Source organism: Uloborus diversus, chromosome 2 (assembly GCF_026930045.1).
Source record: "Uloborus diversus isolate 005 chromosome 2, Udiv.v.3.1, whole genome shotgun sequence".
NCBI classification, from domain to species: Eukaryota; Metazoa; Arthropoda; class Arachnida; order Araneae; family Uloboridae; genus Uloborus; species Uloborus diversus.
Window position 1 is genome coordinate 190,732,531 of NC_072732.1, and position 22,818 is coordinate 190,755,348.

General features: G+C 34.3%; 1 protein-coding gene across 1 annotated transcript in view; it reads left to right on the forward strand.

Annotated features, from left to right (window-relative positions):
* The window catches only part of LOC129216729 (arrestin, lateral eye-like), a 288,293-nt gene that overhangs the window by 130,206 nt on the left and 135,269 nt on the right, over positions 1–22,818 (forward strand). The window lies entirely within an intron of this gene.

A 22,818-nucleotide genomic window follows, 5' to 3' on the forward strand; every position in this document is an offset into this window, starting at 1 on the left:
AAGCCTTCGAACATGGATCTAAAAAGCTCATAACTCGTTTTTTATTCTACTTCGAAATTTCGAACAGGTGCCATCATCAGCAGAAAAATCAGAGCTTTCGATGGACATATAATGTAAATATGTGCAAGTATTTTTTCATCCCAATATTAGAGAATTTATACAAAAATTGTGTTTTATTGCCCCCTAAGGGGGTTTTGCCCCCCATAACGGGACGAAAACTACCCTATGTGTTATTCTGATGCATAAGCTATATTATTGTAAAGTTTCATCAAAATCCGTTCAGTAGTTTTTGCGTGAAAGAGTAACAAACATCCATACATACATCCATACATCCATACATCCATCCATACAGACAAACTTTCGCATATATAATATTAGTAAGATTAATAACTAGTATGTTGTGGCCATCACGAAACTTTCTTCTATATTTTTCCTTTTTCTGATCCCTCCCCATGCTTGACGAGGAAGCAATATTCCTAACAAAAACAAAATTACACATGCAAAAACTTGACGACCATCCCAATGTCTGAATTATTGTAAAAACAAAACAAAGAGCGAAAATTGAAAGTTACTTTAAAAGCTTAACTTGAATTAATTACAAATATTTTATTTATTAACAAACATAAGATGGCAACAGTTAAAAATTTTAAATCATTTAGATAATATTTCCTATCATTTCCATACAATTAAAATCACGAGAAATACGCAGACGACAATCTATTACGATTTATCTTTCTTATTGTTGCATTAATAAAAATATTTTTATTCGCAAAAAAAAAAAAAAAAAAAAAATCAACACCTCTTGGAGCGATCGGCGTCAAAATCGAACCAAAGCCTGTTTACATATGGATTCACATATATTCCAAATTTCAACCAGAACGTAGCATTACTTCTTGAGATAGGGTACTCAAAATGGAAAAAAAGAACGGGTGATTGCGCTACCCCCTTTTTAGCTGTTGACACAAAAATAAAATCAGTTCTTATACCCACTAAGGGTTACTTGCCGATAAATTTTTCTTTCATTCCGTTCATTATTTTTTGAGATCAGCAGTCACAATGGACGACAAAAAACGTTCTATAGCTCAACCCCCGTTTGAGTTATTGACACCAAAATTAAATCAGCACCTGTTCCTGTTAATACCAACATATGGACCAAATTTTGTTTGATTCCGCCAGTTACTTCCTGAGGAATAGCAAGCACGCGGAACTCGAAAAACGTCCCATTGCTCCACCCCCCTTGGAGGAATTCGCGCCAAAAACTAATGGGCACAAGTTCACATAGGGGCACATATGTGTACTAAATTTCATTCGATTTCATGCGGTAGTTTTTGTTGTAGAGCGGCCACAAAAAACTGGTCACACACAGACGTGACACACATACATACACACACACACATACATACATACACACACACACACATACACACACACACACACACACACACACACACAGACAGACAGACATTTTCCAAAAATGGTCGAAATGGACTCAGCACACCTCAAAACGTTCGAATCCGTCAAAATTCGAAATTCGAAAATTTGCACGAATCCAATACTTTCTTCTATATATTAGATATAGAAGAAAGTAAAAATATTTTTATTCGCAAAAAAAAAAAAAAAAAATCAACACCTCTTGGAGCGATCGGCGTCAAAATAGAACCAAAGCCTGTTTACATATGGATTCACATATATTCCAAATTTCAACCAGAACATAGCATTACTTCTTGAGATAGGGCACTCAAAATGGAAAAAAAGAACGGGTGATTGCGCTACCCCCTTTTTAGCTGTTGACACAAAAATAAAATCAGTTCTTATACCCACTAAGGGCTACTTGCCGATAAATTTTTCTTTCATTCCGTTCATTATTTCTTGAGATACAGCAGTCACAATTGACGACAAAAAAGTTCTATAGCTCAACCTCCGTTTGAGTTATTGACACCAAAATTGAATCAGCACCTGTTCCTGTCAATACCAACATATGGACCAAATTTTGTTTGATTCCGCCAGTAACTTCCTGAGGAATAGCAAGCACGCGTAACTCGAAAAACGTCCCATTGCTCCACCCCCCTTGGAGGAATTCGCGCCAAAAACTAATGGGCACAAGTTCACATAGGGGCACATATGTGTACTAAATTTCGTTCGATTTGATGCGGTAGTTTTTGTTGTAGAGCGGCCACAAAAAACTGGTCACACACAGACGTGACACACATACATACACACACACATACATACACACACACACACAGACAGACAGACATTTTCCAAAAATGGTCGAAATGGACTCAGCACACCTCAAAACGTTCGAATCCGTCAAAATTCGAAATTCGAAAATTTGCAAGAATCCAATACTTTCTTCTATATATTAGATATAGAAGAAAGTAAAAATGATAATCTGTAGAAGGTTAAAGTTTCGTATGTGGGGTCTGCGGACGTTCCAGTTGTACACTTCCCTTTTTGTTTTCGATCGGGAGTTCTGAAAAGCCTGTTTACTAATTTTTTGTGGCTATTAATTAATTATTTCAATGTAAAACTAATATAGCGTCTCAGACTGACGATCATTTGTTGATATATTGCCGAATTGGAGACCATAAAAACAAATATGAGATGGCGAAACCGATTTTTGTGTCATTTTATTAGATTCCCGTTGAACCGACGGTAATTTTTAATTTTTCGATATTTGTAATATGAATCACAGTAATGCAGTCTTTTCTGTATCGCTTCGGCGGAGTTACAATCGAAATACATTTTGGGGATCACAGAAGTTGTAAAATATTTATCATTCGCATTTTTGTAACTCCTTCGGTGGCCCTATGGTTATGGGGCCTCTCGCGCAATTGCAACATTTGCTATATTTTAAATCCGCCATTGCACGTCAAAACAAACTCGGGTGCAAGTTTTGAAAGGGTTTTCTGCTCAATGTTTATGATTATTTTGAACTCTATTTTTACGAATATTTTTTGAATTTCCGAAAACACTTGCGTGCCCCTCCTCCCACTCCCTCAATTTCTGAAATTAAACTCTAGTTGTACTTCTGAATTGTTTAAAACTAACACCATTCATAAAATTGGAGATTTTTTTTTCTAACTTTATCTATTGTTTAGAAAGAATTTAGGGCATTAATGTAAGAAATCGATTAAAGACGTTTTGAATGGTGACATAATTCGGAAATCAAAGGGACTTTTGATTTTTTTTTTCCGGAAGTGCTGAAGTAGATTCAGAAACTCTTCCAAGGCGTTGGTGGTAGCTGTTCTGTACTAAAAAAATGAGGAAGAGGTTGGGGCCGAAGTGTGATTTACTCCAAAATCAGAGGGTGACCCCCTAACCCTACCTCGTCGTTTCAAGCATTTCTTAAATATTAAGCGATTATTTATTTTGGTTAAGAAATGTCATTTTGCGTATTTCTCATACTTGTTTCACCTATATTTCGTAAATTGCCATCTTTTTTGCATCATTAATACCGATTGATTTTTTTTCTGTTGTAAGTAACTATTTTTATGTATTTATATAAAATCAATGAATAAGTTACTTTCGTTTTTTATAGAAAAGTTTCAAGGATTTTCTATTATGCAATTTTTCAAATTTCAGAAAATTATTGTTAAATTGAAAAATTCAATTTGAACTTGTTTGTAAAGCTTCATAAAAGATTACACAATCAAATTGTTCAATACTACGCGTCCAAACATCAGATCAAGTAGTATATGTATTCAGTTATTAACTTTGTGTAAATATTGTGTTTGTTTATTGTACCTGCGTTTTAAGAACCTTGCTCTTTTCATGGCTGTTTTTTTTCAGCAAAATGTATGTCACTGTTATAGCTTTTATGAAAAATGCAAACTTTTCTATTCATAAATTTTAAATAAGTATAAAAATATTACTATTTTGATTTAATATTGTAATTTATCTGTTACCTTTTTTGCTTAATTTAATGACTAAAAATATCTACGTGCAATCGTTCCACTTTAATTGCGTAATTTGTTTACGGTTTCATAGTTCTATTCTTAATTTTTTTTTTTTTTTTTGAATGATTAAGCAACGTAATTTAATTTTTTTAACTATGTTTAGTGTACCTAAATCCATACATTATTACAACATTACTGAAATCTTAGTTATATGCTCAATTTAAAAAAAAACGAAAAAACAAATCAATTGGTTATTAAACAGTCTCTTTGTTTTTCTTCCTTCTTTTTTTGGCTATTGTCCTTTCTCTTTGATCATACAGCAGTCAAAAAAGGAGAAGCATAACTACACCCTATACAGATTGTACGTAGTACGATGCAAAAGTTCGGGGACAAGCTGTATAAAATCTTACCCAGAATAGTTCACATTACCGAAGCACATCCACCTTCAAAAGGTCGCCTTAAGGGACTATGTACTTCTGCCAGTGTTCATATAACTTTTGGAAACATTCCTGGAAGCCATTTTTTGCTACCTTCTTTGATGCAGCTTCATCTTTTCCTGACGGAAAAAAGCGGCGTCTATGCAAATGTTTTTTTGCTGGGAACAGGTAAAAGTCACACGGAGCTAAGTCCGACGAAACGTTATGTTATTTGTTTGTCATATCAGAGTATTGACCAATCGAACCGTGCATCCTCAACATGAAAGTCGCCTTCTTCCCCACGATGAAGTTAAAGCAGCAGCGCAAGAGGCCTTACAGGAATTTGCGAAAAATGTCTTCCAGGAGTGCTTCTAAAAGCTATACGTACGTTGGCAGAAGTGCATAATCGTTCAAGGTGACTATTTTGTAGATAGATATATGCTTCGGTAATGTGAACTATTCAGGGTAAGGTTTTATACAACTTGACCTCGAACTTTTAGATCATACTACGTACGTATGAGTTTCCAACTTACTATTTCATAACGTTTTTGAGTGACGCAAGTTTACGCGCATGAAGACATCACAAGAGAATTTGCGATAATTAACTGAGGAGGCGTTCAAAATGGATATTTGGTTATCTATATGTTCGTAGGTACATATGTATGTACAGATGTGCCAAAAAAACTTGTGAAGTATAAATCTGGTGATAGTAAAATAGAAATTTAGGTCGAAATCTGATTTTTTTTTGTGATTACAATTCTTAATTTGTAGAAAGGAAGTAAAGTGAAATGAATCAATGATCCTTTAAATCCCTGACAATCTTATCAATTTATTTCTGTTTGATGTTTTTTTTTTTTTTTTGCCATCGACCAACGGCATCGGCCATCGGCCATCGGCAATCGGCCATTTGGAGGAAAACAATCGGCCATCGGCCATCTTTGAACAATCGGCCAACAATCGGCATCGGCCCATCGGCCAAAAAATGCCATCGGTCGAGCCCTAAAACTAATTATATAATATCAAAAAATTAGAAAGTGGGATTTGAGATGGGAAACGTGTGTCTATCGGTCTATCTGTCTGCCCCCACAACTTTTGAATCTCGGAACTTTTTTCGACTCGGATAAAAAAATTTTTGCTCGAAAGATCTCGACGAGATATTTTATTCCCAAATTTCCGTTTTTGATTTGAACAATTTTTCGTTCCATTATTAACAGTTCAAAAAAAAAAAAAAAACAAAAAAAAAAAAAAAAAAATAATTAACATGAACGCCGACGCGGAAATTTAAGGGAAATATAAATCCCGAACTTAAAAATAGATTTGCTTCAAACAAACTTTGTTGGAAAAAACTCTTGATGATGACTATGATATTTTTGATTGGAACATTTTTTCATCCAGTTTTGAACGGTTCAAAAACCTTTACATTAGCGCCTACGTGGAAACTTAAGGTCAAGATAGATCCTGAACTAAAGACGGAATTACTTCAAGCAAATTTGTTGAAAAAAGCTCTTCACGAAGAGCATTAATAATAGGAAAGTTTTTGGATTAAGTTATTTTAAGGGAAATTTTTCGAACAGTACAAAATGTTTTTAACATTATCGACAACGTGAAAAATTATTATTTGGGACCAGAAAGAAAAAGAAAAATTGTGCAGACTCTGAATATATTCTCAATTTTCCTTTTAATGAAATGGGAAAAAAGTTATCCATTGCAATCAAAATACCACATTTCGTAGACTTAACATTGACTCACGTAAATATTTGAAATAAATGATACTAAATAAGTGAATATTGACGTTTGAAATGAATCAAAAATTGCGCTAGTTCACACTGAGATTTAATTAATGTTCGAAAATTTATCTTTGCTAATAATAAACCTGAAAGTTTCAGGACCTGTCAGGATCTCACTCTGTCCGAATCTCTGTCAGGATCTCTGTGAAGCATATAGCGCCTAGACCGTTCGGTCGATTTTCATAAAATTTGACACAAAGTTAGTTTGTAGCATGGGGGTGTGCACCTCGAAGCGATTTTTCAAAAATTCGATGTGGTTCTTTTTCTATTCCAATTTTAAGAACAAAATTATCATAAGATGGACGAGTAAATTACGAAAATATCATAACGTTGAACCGTAACATGGGCACAAGCCAATTGGCGGGAAAATTCACCATACATTATTTGTAAATATACAGGAGAACCAAAAGACCTTTTAATTTTTCTATTACGGGCAAAGCCGTGCGGGTATCACTAGTAAATAAATATTTAAAAAAAGAAAGAACGTCGTGGTAAGCAGAAAAGTAATAAGCTCTAATCCCTGCCCAAATCTCCTTCCTTTTCTTTTATTGCAGAGTGGTGAGCAGCCCTTAACGATTGTATCCTCCGACCAGCCAATCTCTGAACCGAATTCGAGAGATTTCAGGAGGGGAAAAATTGAACACTTTTTGAAGCCATTTTACCGCCTGGGAGAAAAGCGTTGTGAGATTTTACCTCAAATTTCCTCGGGACAAAACTTTCATGTCGCTCAGAAACAAAGAAAGTCGCTGCCATTTCTGCTGATTGAAAATTTTGACATAAAATTTCGAAGAACGACCCGTTTCGAAACTCTCGCGGGCCTTGGCAATCACAATAACCTCAGACGCCATTACCGAGCATTAGAAATATTGAAAAGACGCCAAAAAATGTCACTTTCCCGACAAAGTTATTCCTTTTTGAAAGCATTTGAATACGTAATCTCGAAATAGAACATTTCTGGTTACGTTTTCTTTTTAAATGGTACTGTTTCTCGAAATTCAATTTTCCGAGAGCAAAAGTAGGGTTTTTATTAAGTTTGGAAAAAGTGCTTTTCATTTGGAGAACGTTGTCATAAAAGCTGCAGGAACGGTCGTAAATCACAGGCTTGTTTTTGAAGCATTTAAAATTGATATCCCGGAATATCTCGGAAGGTTAAAAAGGATCTTTTATGGTAAAAACACCTGAGAAAAATGTAGCGAAGAATAAATGTTGCATCCCCCATAAAATTTAAAGTGAAGTACTATACTAAAACGATTACAGAAAGGGCTTTTAAATGGCATTTTTATCAAGATTGCTTAATATAAGAAGAGGACAATTTTCTCAAAAATGTTTCGAGACGTTGAAACACCTGAACTTGTTGTAACTTGGTAAACTTAGAACTGCGGATAAGTTTGAAAGTGAACAAAAACTATTAAAAATAATAATTTTTCTATATGTTACTGCCTAAGTCCAAATCTGTTTTAAAGTCGACATTAAGGCAGAATTACATGAAATACACAGTCAGCTCAGTCATTCCAGACTGCAGTTTCATGCTTTTTAGCACTCATCAGCCAGGTATAGGAAATGACTGAGCTGGAGGTGGAAAACCTCTTAAAGAAGCCAAGAGTGCCAAACAAACTAGTAGCTAATATAGAATTAGCACTAACCAGACGAATGACCAAAGCAATGGTTCTGTTCGACTCGAAGATTGAACGCAAGGCATGGTATTTTCAGTAAGTTACCGCCCTATAGCTAGGGATAAGGCAGAATTACATGAAATACCCAGCCAGCTCAGTCATTCCAGCCGAGGACTGCAGTTATTCACGGAACTGCTGGTAACTTACTGAAAATACCATGCCTTGCGTTCAATCTTCGAGTCGAATTGAACCATTGCTGTGGTCACTCGTCTGGTCAGTGCTGACTCTATATTAGCTACCAGTTTGTTTGGCACTCTTGGCTTCCTTAAGAGGTTTTCCACCTCCAGCTCAGTCACTTCCTATGCCGGGTGGATGAGTGCTAATAAGCACGAAACTGCAGTCCTTGGCTGGAATGACTGAGCTGGCTATGTATTTCACGTACCTTGTAATAGGCTCTGATATAAAACGCACTAACCTAAACAGGTTAAGATTTTAATAACTGCTTTGGGAAAGTAATTCATTTGAAAACTCGTGTATTACTTGCAACATAATTGCTATCTAAATATTGCTATCAAAATTTTTAATATTCGGTTTTGACGCTTAAAACATTTTCGTTCCTAACCAGTCATTAACAGTTTCTTTAAAAATTATCACAATAAAAATCATGCAAATCTCAGTTTTAATACGCATTTGGCCAGTCGGACCATAAGCACTTTTCTAAAAAACATAAGTCCTTCTGGAATCTGAGATTAGAAGGGAAAGAAAACAAGAAAATTGATCGTTGCAAAGAAGAAAACTGAGTGATTGCTTTAGAATCAAGAGATAATGCAGAAAATTTCTCCGCAGAATGTTTTTTAAACTATTCTAAAGCAACCTCAAAATAATCAACTGATATAAAAGAAAATTTGTATGTCTGAGTTATTTGTTAAATCATTTCCGATGCATTGAAATAAAGAAAAATAAATATTTAGGATCTGAGAATTTTAAATATTTTTTATGAACAAGTATTGTTATTTTTGTTTTCCCTTTAAACACTTACTTTAATGAAATTCAAAAAAAAAAAAAAAAAAGACGAGTTATGTTTTCCACCAATTTACTAAAGCCAACAATTTACTGATTATGACCATATTAACAACTGTGACATTCTATACTGATCACGACTTTGTTTCTGCACCAGTATATTTTTAATCATTCGTATCCTTAATCAAGACTGTTTTTGAAAAATATGTTGTTTCTAAAATGTTAAATAACTTTTAATCATTTCGTAATTAATTCTCCTTATCATTTATGTTTTTGAAAGTAACGTCATTTTTTTCTTCAAAATTGTACTTTAAAAAAAACTTTTATATGTTTTTCTTCAAATTGTAATCAACCTTAATTATGTACACACAATGTTAATTTTGATGGTGTTACTGTATTTTGTCAAAATTTCAATCAAGTCATCTGTTGTTCCGGGTTTTTTTAGTAGGATGGCGTTGGAAAGCCACTCCACATCTCCTAGCAAAACCGAGGAAGTCTTGTTACCATTCGGGGGAGAAGTGGAGGAGTTGTCTTCAGTTGTCATTTCCGATGAAGTTTCTCCTATGCAAATCCTTTTGTTAGATAAGGAATTACAAAAGCCTCAAGTTCTCTGTGGAGCGCAGTGCCAAGTCTTTCAAAATTTTCCAACTTCAACTAAAAATTGTTCCGTAAAAAACCATGAATAAATACAGCATCCAACTGACGTGTGCTGTGACGATATTTTGAGCAAAACGTTTTGTTTGAACTAGATTATTTCCGCGAAAGTTATTATAAGGGCAAACAGCCAGTATAGCAAAACGATAGATTAACCGAAGATTGTTGAAACCGACTTCTAAGAATGTGTTAAGTCAATTGTCAATTTTGTATTTAACATAAATTGAGTTAATTAATTTTTAGGGCTATTTTTGATTTTAGCGATATTTTTATAAGATGATAATTTTTTCCTGGCTTTTTATTTTTATCAAACTTAGTATCAGTAAACTAAAAAACGTTATTTCGTAAGCTTAAAATGCTATTTTATAGGTTTTCGTAGAAGAAAGAAAAAGTTTGTTGAAAATTAACATCACTACTCTAAAAACCATTATACTAATTTCGGATTGACCAGTTCGAATTCAAAGAACTATTTGTTCTTTAGCGAGAAATTTTTACTGGAATTTATTTCCCCCTATGGACATGGTTTCAAAAAAAGTCGAAATTTTTTACTTGTTAAAATACGACTAAATGTGTCGTAGAGAACTGAATTTCGAAGAATAATCGAATTACAAAGTTTCACGAATTTTTTAATTATTTTTCAAACGTATTTTTACTGATTTATGGTCCCCAAATTTTTTACTTGATGTAGACCAGGGTTCGCCGATATATATTAGTCGATATATATCATGATATATACCACGATATATATCCGATATTTATTTTGAAAATATCATGATATTTTGATTTTTTCGATATTTATTTTTTCAGCTACGGTATTTTCAATCACCACCTTGTCTCCAGGAACTTCTTGAACTGTTGAACTGCGTGAAAGACTCAAATCTAGTGATTTGGGGTGGGATATAACTTGTTTTTGTTGATCAGGGGATAAAATTAGTCAAAAAACATATCGCAAACGCATTTTGGAAGATGTTGTCTTACCTTGGTCGCAAACTTTCTTTGGAAATCAAAGAAATATCAATAAGTGAATTGCGGCCCAGAGCTGAAAATTTTGTGACACGTTTAAACCTCTGTATTAATCCTAACTGTAGTCACTTTGAAAATTTCTGAATATATTAGACGAAATAATGTATTCATATTTATTTTGAAGTTTCTTCGTAATATTTTCACAAGCATTAATGTTATGGTGTATTATGTGTGCCTAAGTTATTTCTTGTCACCCTGTAAGAAAAATTTAAGGTTATAAGATCGTCATAAGTGAACTTTAAATTCGCTTATAACCTCTTTGGAATTTTTGTTAGCATTTCGTTCCACGAATTTTGCCCCCAAGGGGCGATTCGTGCCCATATGGGGGAAAAACCTCCACGCAAATTCTTGATCATCAACAGACCTCCGAGCCAAATTTAGCAAAAATCCGACCTAAACTGCGAGTTTTCATTAGGAGCAAAGTAGAGATGTAAAATTTCCGGAAATTTTGAAAGGGTGGAAAAAAACCGGTTTTTTACCGGTTTTTTCGGGAAAAATTGAAAAAAAATGGAAAATTTGATTTTTTATGAATAAAATTAGAGTTTCTTAATAGCTCTGTGTTTCATGGAACATATACATGCTTAAGCATTAAGAAATATATGCTATCCACACATCTGCTTGACAGAAATACACATAAAGGTAAGATTAATTAGAACCCAAAAAAAAAACTTTTTTGTTTTATACCTGAGAGCTTTCATGATCAAACACCAGAAATAAGTCAAGTTGTCATTCAACCAATAATATTGGGTAATGTGTGCCTAATCGTAGGAATTCCATTTTCTACTTTAGATTGCCTTTGAAACTGGAAGTATTAATTGAAATTTGAATTTTCGACTTTCAAACATGATTGATTATTTTTTGAAAGAAAAATAATACAATGTAACTTTACTGTCTGAAAATGAAAGCTATTGAGTTTTGATTTTTTCCAATCCAGTCTCAGACCAAATCAAAACTAAATTGGTGTTTCTTAAGCTGAACCAAAACTACAGTTTCAGTTTATTCATACGGCCGTGCTAAGCACAGTATTAAAAGTAGTCATACCAGCACTTTTGAACAAATTTGAGTTATTATAACCAAGTTGTTCTCCATTTCGTATTTTACTTAATAAATAAGATGTTTTAGGGTCATTTGATCAAAAACTATTGTTTTGAAAAATTCTTTTAAAAAAAAAAGACATTTGAATCAAATATATGGAAGAGCCACACTTTAAAATACAATATTTCAGCTTAAGCACAACTGCAAATTCCCCTTTTTTGCTTAGCACGGCAGTATACAGGTTGTAGCAAAAAAAAAAAAAAAAAAATGTCAGACAAAAATTGTATCATCGAATGGAAGAAAGATAATTTCATTTTAATGAGCGCCTAATTTATTTTTGTTTCTCACTTTATTAGAAAATAATTTACAATATATTACCTAGTTAATCTATCGCTTTTCGGTTTTCTTACAATTTTAAGCAAAATACCTGCCATTTTAAGTTGTTTAACCAAGTAGAACGACAGTTCGTTTGCTTGTTGTTCCTCGACAAACAGTATTTGAAACGCCATGCTGTTTCAAGTGGCTTGGAAATGATAGTCGGGAATGTGTACAAAAACGAACAGTGAACATTTCAGTTAATCGTCAGGTCATCCAAAAGTGAGTTCAATGAAATCCTTGGGTTTCCACGAGAGAAGTCGTTCGTAAGATGGAAATTTGTGACCGATAGGTGGGACTAAGGGCAAAAACAGCTCAAACAGAAGTTTTACGAGTTCCAAAAAGTTCAGGCATTTGTATGACTCCAAAGATGCCAGAAACGTTTAAGACGGGTCGCAAGTCCAAGCTGGAAGAGGGGGATACCTTTCACTGGATTTACCGTTCAACCAGCTCACATCCCCCAGAACCATAGGATTTCGTCTGTAGACACTCCAAGCACCTTAGAAAGTGTTAGATATCGCCAAAACCCGAAGTCAGGTTTGGTCTGAGATGGAATCAGCACAAGCGATAAAAAAATCTCTAGTTTTTTGTGAATGAGGGCCGTAAAATGAATCAAAAAGTGAACCAGAAGGACATTTTAGAAGTTATTATACTTCTGTGGGCCTAAGAGCACTTCAGCATTGTAGACTGGACATTTTCCTTTAACTCCACACCGATTCATATGGCCAAAAAGACAAGAGTGGTGCAAGGCGCATTGTTTTTGACATGATATCTTTAGAGTGGACGCTTTACTCGCTCGACCTCAATCCCATTTATTACACTGTATGGCCTATTTTGGCGTCAAAGGTCTACCCTAAACACACATAAGATTGAACTCTCTAAACCAATTGCTTTACAGGGAATACGATCGATTAAAGGACTTGCAGAGAGCCCTTGAATGAAAATTTCAACACGCAGTTGCATCTCTGTGTTACTGCAAAAGGCTGCCAGTTTGAAACAAATTAAATTTATTGATTGCTAAAGGTCTTCTCATATTATTATTTTTTGTGTTTTGTTAATTTATTTATTTTTAATAAAGTTTCATGAAAAATTGCTTGCTCGTTATTTTTTTTTTTTTTTTTTTGCCGCACCCTGTACATTTGGTTCGCTCAGTCAGCAGAAACATAGGTTTGTGATTAAAATTATGCTTGTTTGTTTTTTGAAGAAGGAAAATAAATTCTTCACTAAGGTTTAAGCTTTTTTTCAAAAAGTATTATTAAACATTTTTTGTATCTGTATGCAAAGCATACTGTCATACAACATTTTGCATTAATGTTAGACAGTATTTAAACGTAAAACGGGGGGGGGGAGGAAATTACATCAGAATTTAAGCGTGAGAATTTTCTAATCACTTTTTGTTAAAATTTTCAATAAAAACCCTGAAAAGTTGAAAAAATTATTATTATTTTTTTTTTCAATTTTCCGAAGTGGAAATTTACTTCTTCGGAAGAAACTTTTTTTTTCCGTTTTTTTTTTTTTTTTCCGTTTTTTTTTTTTTTTTTTTTTTGAAATTTTCCGATTTTTTCCCGACTGTTTTCATCTCTAGGAGCATGTCACGCGCACAAATAAGCATCCATTTTCGTTATGCATAGCATTTAACATTAATGAAATTCCCATATCAAGGCAAAACATGTGATTACCTGCAAGTCATGCAACCGGAACAATGGGATGATTAGTACCGCTGGAACAAGTCCTAGGTGAATTTAAATTAATATTCTAAGTAATGAAAAGGAATGCAGCAACAGAAAAGAAAATAGGATGTTTTTTAGAGGGATGTAAAATCAGGTGCGTTAACAACAGGTCACGTGTTCAGAATGCAATATTTCTTTTCTTTGTTTTTATTCCTCTTTAAAAGTAATAATGAAAAGCTTTTTATGCCGATGTCCGTGTTCTAATAAATCTTGATAAGTATCTTTTCAAAAAAATTATATTGAATTGGAATTAAAAAGATTCGATTGATCATGATTGAGAAAACGATAAGCCAAGGTAATCACTAATTATGCCCTCTGAAATGTTTTTGGGTATAGTTAGGCATGGGCATTGTCATTCATTTTAATGATCCGTTCGTAAGAGAGGTCGCTCTTTTTGCCCCGGTACATTGAACTCGTTTATTAGAACGACATTGTTTCTCTAAAAAAGTCATTTTAATTTTTAAAACGTTCATTTCAAAGTATTCAATAGAAATACTTAAAAATTTAAAATTAATTTAACTGAGATAAAAATTTAAAAACCAGACAGTACGCTGTAGAATCAATAAAATTTAATTCATAAACTTACCGACGTAAACAAAATTTCGAAAAAAGTTGAATATGACGGGATGCCGAGTGTTTTATCATAAAAAAATTAAAAGAGAAACAAAATAACAACATGTTTACTTCTTTACTAATAATAAAGTTGAAAGTCTCCCTGTCTGGATTTCTGTACGGATCTCTGTGACGCGCGTAGCGCCAAAACCGTTCGGCCGATTTTCAGGAACTATGGCACAGAATTAGTTTGTAGCATGGGGGTGTGCACCTCGAAGCGATTTTTCGAAAATTCGATTTTATTCTTTTTCTATTCCAATTTTAAGAACATTTTCCCGAGCAAAATCATCATATGATGAACGAGTAAGTTACCGAGTTATCATAACGTGGAATCGTAACATTTGCAAGCCAATTGGCGAGAAAATAATCATACATTATTTGTAAATATGCAGGCGAACCAAAAGACATTATTTATTTTCTACTATGGGCAAAGCCGTGCGAGTGCCACTAGTGCGTAATATATATTAAAGACTTGACTAAAGGAACAAATGAACGAACGATTGAACTGAACCGATTGCCCTTCTAGTGCAATGTTCTGAATCGTTCACCGTTAAAATGAACGAACAAACAAAGTGGGGTAAAAGTAAAGTAATATTAATGCATTAGTACAATGTTCTAAACTCTAAACCGTTCGCTGTTCAAAAGAACGGCCGTTCATTTTTCAAGTGAAAGTTTTCATGCGAAAGCTTTGAAATTCTGATCGGCGCTCTTTTTTTGTGACGGAAGTGATGCAGTCGTTTTTTGTGTGACGAAAAGTTGCACATGCGCTCTCTCGATTTCTTTCTTTCTCGCCGCTTGGCGATCATCGAGTACAACTGTTGGTTCATTAAGAAGAGATAAATTGGAGGGACTTTCATTCGTGAAGAAAAGACCCCAAGTACCGTGATAGATTTTAAAGAAAAGCAGTGGAAGAAATAAGATTTCCTTCCCTAATTTCACGCAAAACGTGTGAACCATTCGTCGTTGTTGAGTCACGTGACTTGAGCTCCTTGCCGAAGCTTTGCTTAATGAATAATTGGACTAGTTCTCTCCATTTACTAATTCCTGATCTAAGTTTAGTTATCAACAGAGCATCCGTTGAAACAAGTGTGCATGACGAACGCGTTTCGAGTATTGTTTAGTGTTCTCGTTGTCTATAATTTATATTTTTCATTAAAAACACAATTTTGTTGTGAACGCCTAAAACGTCTAGGTCGGGACTCGGTCCAGGGTCCGATGAGTTCGAAGCTATCGGACCCAATGAGGGACAGTGATTATCGTCGTCAGGTTGCGCTGTGCGGCAATATCAGTACTGTCTGACCACGGATTGTATGGAAAGGCAAACATCCGGTTTACACGCGGAAATGGACGCATCTATTAGTTTTTTAGGGATGTCAGCTTTTGTAGATGTATGTTAGCCTCTAAGTTATGCAGAGTCTGAGTCAAATGAACAGAACTCGCGCATCAAATTTTTACTTTTCCCCTCATTCAGATGGACTCGTCTTAACTGGACGTTTGCCAATACCATACACTCCGTGGTTGAACACTATATGTACAAAAACGATAATTTATTTTATTAAAGAACGAAGCAGATGCTGCACAGTAACACATATCGTCGCCTCAAAGCAACAGTATGATATCTTAGTGTTATTTCTGGGATTAGCTATGTTTTAGTGTTTCTCTGAGGCAATGATATATACAATTTTTATGTAAATAAATGAACGATAAGCACAATCTAGGATACTCAAAAATGATTGGTGAATAACTAAAATGTTCCCCAGTAATACAACTTCTATCGTATGTCTTTTAAGACCCACCTTATTTTAGGTGGGTCGTCCTGCACCATTCATTTCAATGAGTCATTCTTAAAGCTCCATTTGTTCATGAACGTCATAGCCATAGTTACAGAGAGTAACAAGAGGTTTCGGAGAAAGCAGCAAAAAAGTACATTATTTTCCAGCGTCCTCACATTTGCGTCTTGATAATACGATAACACATTAACAAAGCTGCAAAACAACGAAAATGCTTTAAAAAAACTGTTTTTGCATTCAACAGGAGGAAATTTTTCAAGAATCACTCAAGACGCTTCAAAATCTTGAAAAATGTAAACGAAGAAAATATTATTTTCACATTTAAGCGAGATACTTACTACAACATCTGCGCAGCATATTTTATTTTGTTAATATATTGTTTTTTCTGTGTATGCTTGTGCTTATGGATTTGACAAAGGAGACACTTAAAAAATTGGAAGTGTGCAAAACAAGGAAAGAGAGAGAAAGTAGACAAAATATATTCAAATCATAACGTTTCCTTGTATTGTGAGATTTCTTGAAACGAGATACAACGTTTTCATTTCCTCCCAATTTCTTTGCATTGTAGAAACAAGATTACCCTCCGGATAAACAAGAAGTTTTGCCCAGAACTAAACGAGCCTACAACACCAAGGAAGCAGCACCCTTCAGCCTCAAATAGGGTGTCGCAATTTTCTTCTCGTGTTTGGATACCGTTCTTACACTCGATTTTCTTACGTTTTAGACCTCTTTTTCTTCTCTAGTAAAAAGCGGTTTCATTTGAAATAAAACCAAGTCCATTTATATCAAACGAAACAAATCAAAACCCATACGTTTTGTTTCCAAGACGGAAATGCATGCTATGAAAGTTTAAATCGCAAAAGATTTTTCGGCGCGGAAATAAAAAATATTGACGAGATTTAAAATATTGAAATGCATCGTGCACTTACAAGTTTTTTCACTTATATTTTCCAATTCAGTTCTTAGATACACATGAGATTTTGCATCAAAAGCAGTCGAGAGTGTTTTTTTGGACATGCAGCACTTGTAATCGCTTTGATAAAAATTTTATTTTTAAAAACATACTTGACATTTTCGGCGAGGTTACAGTGAATCGGGGTATTGTTGAACCACTATCTCTATATTTTAAACTGCCTCTCTCATATTAAAATAGCTTTATTGTATTTGTTGGTATAAAAGAGAAGACAAGCTCCTAAAATATTATATACTTATCCAAAATGAAGAAATAATAATTAATTTATTAAATGCATTTAAAATGAATTATTTATTAGGGTTATTTTGAAAAACTAAAAAATGGGACTCAAAAGAAATTATTTTAAGTATGCTTGCCGGGCGTCCCAGTTTGATCGGGACAGTCCTGCGTCCGGGAAATCCCAGCGTCCCGGCCGGTTTATTTCACGTCCCGGTAAAAAAAAGTAAGTAAATAAATAAGTAAAAAATAAAATTAAAATTAAAAAAATATTACAGATGACCAAAAAAGTGTAAAAATAACTAACTGTGAAAGATTATTTTACTTAGTCATTTTCGTAACATTGACATGTAAAATTAATATTGGATTAGCTTGCAAAGATTTTAACCAGTTTAAAACCAAAAAAAAAAAGAAAAAAGACTTACTAAACAAAGCCCTAGCCAATGGAAACTACATGAAAATATTATTTCAAGCTTGGCAAGACTCCGAAAGAGACATCTACCATACTCGCCAGATCTCAGTCCTCCAGATTTCTTCCTATTCCCTAGAATTTAACTCACTTTGAAACGATATTTCTGATGTTCAATGAAAAGTGGTGAGGCTTTTAAACTCCATCCCAAAAGAAGATTTCTTGCAAAGTTTCCAGGACATGTATGGCATACCTCAACGGAGCATAGTTATGAGAAATGCCTATTTTGAAGGACAGTAAGGTAACTTAGGAGTCGTCCATTGATCACGTGAGGCTCGAGAGGGAGGGGGGGGAGGTTCAAGAAAAAATCACGAAACATCACATAGGGGGAGGGAATTTAGTAATATATCACGCGTATTTATTTTTTCGACAAACGCGCAACATTCAACCGCAAAGCAACTTGTAGTGTGCGACTTTGATTCGCCGCCGCGCCGTTGCCAAACGCGCGAAGTGAAGTTCTCGATCGCGAGTCGCGACAACCGCCCGCGCGCCCGCCTGATTCCATTATTCTGTTGTTTTGGTATTGAATACACGCGTTACGCGTAAATTGTTGTTATTATTGAAGTATTTCATTATTAGATGATAGTTATACATGTATTTTATAAATATTTAAAAAGAATAATAATACTTTTCGTAAGTACTACAAATACACGTGATATAGTGGCAGGGGGGGGGGAATTCTTCAGCCTCACCGTGTATCACCAAGTGGGAGGGGGGTTAAAAATGCCAAAAAAAACATCACTTGATTAATGGACGGCCCCTTACGTTAATTTTCCCGCTACATTAATGTTACAGGACTATTCACCGAACTTTATTGTCAGAGGTAGTATATCAAAAACACTCTTTTTATTACAAAGCGTCCGCGGCAAGTCAAAATACTTTGAGTTACATCCAAAACATAATATGCTGCTTCTTTCTACTAGCAAACTGCAGTCACGAGTGATGCAACGATACTACTACTGGATGAATGAAATAGCGATTGAAGGAAAATATTGCGTAAAACGAAACCATTGTTAAAGCCTTTGACAAACAAGAATGCCAACGAAGCTGTTTGTATATGAAAAGCTTATTTCATCTCTACGAAAGTCAATGACAAAAGACGCAAGAAGATGAAAGGAATCTTTTCCAAAAAAATGGGAATCCTCTTCTATCCCTCTGGCTTGAGATTAATGTTTGCAGGAAAAGCCAAATTTTATGCAGCACTTTTGCTATTTATGTATATACAGAAAATTCCCGATTATTGGCGGTCGTTTTATCCGCGGTTCGGATTATCCGCGGGTCTTTTCACTATATTTCTAACGGTCATTTAATATTTTTTAAATTTATGATTGTGTTATTGTTCGCTTTTAGCATTTACGTACTTACATTTTTTGCATTCAGTGTTAGTAAATGGAATGTAACTATGTTTTTAGCTATAATTTTAATGTATTTGTGAGTGTTATTCATTTTTTTTTCCGCTATTGTATGCAGTAGCATCGTTTTTTACCTTTCGGATACTTTTTCACCTACTTTAATCGGAGTATCCGCGGTTTTCTCTTATCCGTGGTTATCGTGCCACCTTATTGCGCGGATAATCGTTAGCTATCTGTACTATGGGTATATGCTGCGACGAAAAAGATCGAAACCCTCAAAAACGCTACCCTTACCTTCTTTTTTCCCCTCTTCAAGTAGTCACTTTAGATCTTTACAACTTACGCATTAAACAGAGGTGAAGATCTTTTTACCACGCCCTCCACCATTAATTTGAGCAGCGATAAAGACGGCCGCATATGTTGATCAATCCGTAACTGCATTTTTTATGTAATGGAGTCGTTTCCAAAATTTTTTTTCTGAAAGAGCATGCCTAAAAACATAGGATCTGACGATTTTTTGATAAATTTCTTTACGTTTAATATTTTTAAAAAATTACTTAAATCGGAGTGCTTTCATTGGCTTCTGCCGATGACATCAGTGCAAAATATTTAATTCGCATCTTTACTCACGTGTATTGGCAACGATATGGTTGATAGCAAGCGTAGAGCGCAATTATAATTCGCTGCTTGATTATCATAACGTGGAAACGTAGTAGAAAGATGCGGCAAAGTGCATCATTTGTGACGTCAAGACCACGCCTTGTTTGAAAGATCGGACATTTAAAAAAATTAATTAAAAAAAAAAACTGTTGGGAAAATGAAAGTATTTTCTGGGTCCATGTTATTTTCATTTATTTATTTATTTATTTTTTGCTCATTCTATCCATTTCAATGGCTAGAAGTAGTACTTTTGACTGAAGGAAACCATCCCATTATTACAGTTTCTGCATTGTTATACGCTACATCACTAAAAGTATTGGGACACTTTTAAAAGTTCACATTTTTAAGGGTTTCTTGAGAAATAAGAGACGTATTCCGCCCTGAGCGGTTAAATGGCAGTATCTGCAGGAATGAGTTATGGAGATATTTGAAGAAATGCGTTTTGGGTTCAATATTAAGAGTCGGGAAATGTTGGAATTATACTTTTTTTTTTCTTTTTTCCGCGCTTTTTTGTTTTCAGCGGAAACCAAATAAGCAAGAATGTACAATAAAGCTGACGTACAATAGATGAAAAAAAAATGCTGTTGTTGCCTTTTTACGAGGTCAAAGGAAAAATTGTTCTGCACCTTTTGCCACAAAAAAGGCATGCTCCAGCTATCATTTTCCAATAAAATTAAATCACCCATACATTTATGGGACCAGCAACATATTGGGTAACAAAAAAGGTTTTTGATCAACCTTCATCGTAAAAATTTGTAAATAGCTTACTTTCTAAGTAAAATTTAATTTTATATTTTCGTGAGCGAAGATATAAGCATTTCTTTTCAAAACACAAATTTTGTTTGGGGATTTTGGTTCCATAATAAGCAGAGTTTTCTAACATCTCTTACCAAACTTTCAGAATATTTGACAGCATACAAGAGAGAAATAATACTGAAATTTGAAAATAAAATATTGAAATTTTGATGAAATATGAACTTTTAAAGCAACTAAGTATGCCATGCAAAGTGTGTACAGATAATATCATTAACGCTTAAACTAAATAAAATATCTATGGCATTGTCAACATTACATTAGGAAGCAGTTATTTATTACATCCCAAAACGACTCTTGTGGTTTTTTCCCCCTTCAAATATTACATTTATTTACAAAACTTTTTAATGCTGTCAACAAATACATGAAAAAGTTGAAAACTTTCCTATTCATAAACGATTTAAAAATCTGAATTAAAAAACAAAAAAAGTGGAAACAAACAGCTGAAAGCTAACCACCGTTCAAGAACTCTTCTCCCTTGAGTGGCTATCAAAAGGAAGAATTTTCAAAACCAGTGGAGAATGTTAAGAACAAAAAAACTTGTAGTTATTTTCTCTTGGAGGCTTTTCATCCGTAATTCCTCAACATTCAAGAAAGAAAAGACGAATCTATTTCAAATGTGTACAGACATTTTACGTTCCACTACCTTTTTAATGATCCGTGATTTATTACAAACAGTTAAGAATGGCATTGGAAAGATTTTAATTTTAAATTAAATATTTGTTTCTTCGTCACTGGATAATCGCTAGATTCAAGTGTGCTTATTGCGATTTTGCGTTCAGGATTTATTAAACGCTTAAAGGCATTCGATAAGAGAAGATGATTTGCACAGCGGAACCTGTTCATACGTATGAAGGAGCTTGTTTGTGTGTATGTATGTACAAATCAGAGGAGAATCGGTGTCGCAATATACTGAACAGAGACGGATACAAGGGAGGGGCGGGGCGATGGGGGAGATCGCCCATCTCTTAAGGAAACTCCACCGGTAATTTTTCGATATTCAAGTTCAAAAAACGCAGTTTTAGACAAATTTTAATTGAGGGATGAGGAATGGAGGCTTGAGTTTCTCCCCTGAAATGTTGGGAAATAGAAGTTTGAAACTTTTATAATCATCTTTGTAAACCTGTATACATTATACATAGTAAAAAGTAATAGAAATCAATAGCCTCTCCCTTGAAAAATTTCTGGATCCGCCCCTGATAGTTCTGGTACTACTTTCCTGGAAAAATAAATTCCTCATTCATATAAAACTGGAAAACGGGTTATGAATCAGGATTAAATTATCTCGGATTGGCGTTCCAGTAATAAAAATGTTTAAGATTCGAACTGGTATGGGGTACGTACGCATCAAGGGCAAACGGAAAAAAAATGAAAAAGAAGAAGGGGGGGGGGGATCATCGGGTCCGAAACTTTTTTGAAAAGCTTTTGCCAATCAGCGGGTCAAAAAAGGTTGAGAGACGCTGATCCAGGGAATATCATTTTAAGTGCCCGATAAGGACATACTCATTGTTGGAAGGAAAATGTCCTGTGTCCTCACGTTATAAGTTTCCACGTAATAAGTGTTCCGCTATAAAATTCTACCCTGTATAAAAAAAAGGCGAAGTGTTCACTAATTTGGAATGTAAAAAGGCTTCTTCGAACTGATAAAAAATGAGCATTTTTAAATTTTTCCAGAGAAGGGAAAATGAATTTGATATTACTTTGTTGTTAAAGAAATTCGACATAACGTGAGACACTCACTGTATTGAGAGAAATAAAAAGGTACAATTGCAATAGTGAAAAATACTTAGATTTTTACCCTGGCTAAATTGATCTCTTAATTTGAATGGATTCTTTCGTAGTTTGGGAGATACTTGGCGGGAAAACTATACATCATAACTTTTTAAGGCTGAGGGTTTTGAGGTTTAGGATTTGAAGGCCATCTTTTTTGTAGGGAAGAGTTAAAGGTTTTCTTGGCAGGAAATTTTTTACAACAGGATTGTTTTTGATGAGATAAATGTTACAGGAATATTATAATATGCGTTTTATTATCTTTCCGGTTTTTTTTTTTTTTTTTTGGTTTTATTTTTATTTTTATTTTTTTTTTTTTTTATTTATTTTTTTTTTTTTTTGATGACATTACAGAAAGCTTCGTTAAACATTTTTTACACCTCTCTGTCTCTATCTGTCAGATACTTAACTGAAGAGAAAAACATGACCGCCAAACTTGACACGCAAAGATTTCTTCCTCAGTTCTTGGATTCTTAATCTGCAAATGATTTAACAGCTTAATTGCTTGTTTTCAGTGAGTTTATGCAATACTTGGCCCATAAATTAATCAAAGAAATTAAATATGGTGCATCAAAATAATTCACAAAATCATTTGAATCACACTTCAAGAA